The sequence below is a fragment of the Chrysochloris asiatica genome, unplaced genomic scaffold (genome assembly GCF_000296735.1).
Source record: "Chrysochloris asiatica unplaced genomic scaffold, ChrAsi1.0 scaffold00391, whole genome shotgun sequence".
NCBI lineage: Eukaryota > Metazoa > Chordata > Mammalia > Afrosoricida > Chrysochloridae > Chrysochloris > Chrysochloris asiatica.
In genome coordinates this window covers 1,241,297-1,243,985 of record NW_006408909.1, presented here as the reverse complement: position 1 = coordinate 1,243,985, position 2,689 = coordinate 1,241,297, and positions in this window count along the sequence as shown.

Sequence of the window (2,689 nt, the reverse complement as noted above, 5' to 3'; positions counted from 1 at the left end):
TTGTTTTCTGTATTTTGGAACTTTGCTATTAATGCTATTAATTCTGGAATAAAATGATATCTCATTGTTTTGATTTGCATCTCTCTCTATGGAAATTTAGTTAATGTCTATTTAAACTCAACTGAAAATGGAAATTGTCTTCGCTTGTTTTATACTTCATTGTAGAGCCAAGGGAAATGGAATTGGAAGATGATTGTATAAATTATAATGCCAGCATTCACCATGGCCAGAGATTGAAGCTTTCTTCTTGCTTAAGTAATTCTGTATTTGTTGGCCTATTTCAATGATTTACTCACTTATCAATAATTCTATTAATTCAAACATAAAGTTGATAAAGTAGTTCTTAATCCAAATGCTTATTTTATACATTTGTTAATGACACATGGATATTAAATTTCCTTCTATAAGAGCATTTTGTTGCTCTTGTTAAGTAACATTGAGTTGGTTCTGGCCCATAGTGATGCTGTATAGGGTTTCTGAGGTGCAACTGGTGAGCTTGAACTGATGACCTTGCAGTTCAAACTGACTTTGCAGTCCAGCACATTATCCCACAGCACCGCACGAGGATGTCACAAGACCACTAAGACTGCTCTTTTATAAGAAATTTAGAGTCTGTTTAGTTATTTACTGATGGAGATGGAGTCCTAGTGTGGCACTGTAAGATAAGCATTAGACCTCAAGATCAATTTGAACTTCAAGGTTGGCAGTTCAAACTCACCAGCTGTACCTTGGAAACCCTATACAGGGCTGCTATGAGTTGGAAACAACTCAAGGGAACTTAACAACAACAGCAGCAACTCCTGGTGTGACATTGTAGGATAAGCAATGGACTGCAAACCACAAGGTCGGTGGTTCAACTCTACTAGCTGCTCCTTGGAAACTCTGTGAAGGGTAGCTATGAATTGAAACTTACTAGACAGCACTTAACAACAAAAATGGCTAAGGATCCCTGATAGAGTAGTGGATTATGAGCTAGGCTACTAAATGAAAGTTTAGCAGTCCGAATCTACAAGTCACTTCAAGGGAGAAAGATAAAGATTTTTCTGCTCCCATAAAGATTCCTTGGGAACCCTATACATGCTCATAATGAGCTGGAACCAACTCTACGCATACATCATTAGCACACATGACTAATGATGGTGAGCATTTCTTTATATGATTGTTGGCTGCCTGAATGTCTTTGGTGAAGTGTCTGTTCATATCCTTGGCCCATTTTTTAATTAGATTATTTATTTGTCTTCTTGTTGAGGCATTGAATTGGAAAGTAGTCCTTTGATATGTATTGCCAAACATTTTTTCCCAGTCTGTGGATTCTCTCTTGATTCTCTTGGTGAAATCCTTTAATAAACATGTTGTTGTTGTTAAGTACTGTTGAATTGGCTCCAACCCATAGCAACCCTGTATAGGGTTTCCAAGGAGCAGCTGGTGACCTTGAACTGCCAACCTTACAGTTCAAACCAATTTTGCAGTCCATCACATTAACCCACAGCACCACACCAGGACTTTAAGGAGTTCTCAGTCACCTATTTTGTCTTCAGTTTGTGTGTTTTCTTTTTTTTTTTGATAGTGTATTTATACCATGTATCAGAACCCTTCAGTTTGTCCCCATTTTTTCATTGTTCATCTGTATAGTTCTAGGTTTTATATTTAGGTCTTTAATCAGCATTGAGGTCATTTTTATATATGGTATGAGATATGGGTATTGTTTCATTTTTTTGTGAGTGGATTTCCAGTTTTTCCAGCACTATTTGTTAAAGAGACTATGTCTTCCCTCATTTGGCCCTTTGTTAAAGATCAACTGACCATTGGTGGATGGGTTGACTTTTGAGTTCTCAATTTTGTTTCATTGATCTACGTGCTTTTTATTGTACTAGTACCAGTCTGATTTGACATCTGTGGCTGAATAGTAGGGTTTTTGTTTTTCAATATAAAAGAATGTGTGTATTGCTTTGAAGAATCTGAAGAAAAGGCTATTTCTAAATCGCACACACAAGAGTGCTTCAAAAAGTTCATTTAACATTTCTATTGTCTTTCAATTATATTTTCCCAAGAATGACTTGAAACTCCATTTTGTGTGTGTTTGTTTGTGTGCATGCATATGGACACATATATGTTGCTGTTGTTGTTAGTCACTATCAAATTGATTCCAAATTGTAGTGACTCTATACACAACAGAACACTCTCCAGTCCTGCTACATCTTCACAATGGTCCCTATGCTTGAGCCCACCTTGTTAAGGGCCTTTCTCTTTTTCGCTGACCCTCTACTTTACCAAACATGATGTCCTTGTCCAGGAACTGGTTCCTCTTGATGACATGTTCAAAGTACATGAGAATCTCACCATCCTGGCTTCTAAGGAGCTTCAAGACAGATTTGTTTGTTCTTCATGGTATATTCAATATTCTTAGCCAATACCATAATTCAGATGCATTAATTCTTCTCCAGTATTTGTGATTCATTGTCTAGCTTTTGCATGCATATAAAGTAATTGATATTACCTACCATGGGCTGGGTCAAGTGCACCATCATCCTCAAAGTGACATCTTTGCTTTTTAGCACATTAAGAAAGTCTTGTCACTTCTCCAGAAGAGTAAAAATGGAACCCACAGAATGGGAAAAAATCTTTTGCAATGACATATCAGACAAGGGACTCATTTCCAGAATATACAGGAAACTGAAACACCTCTACA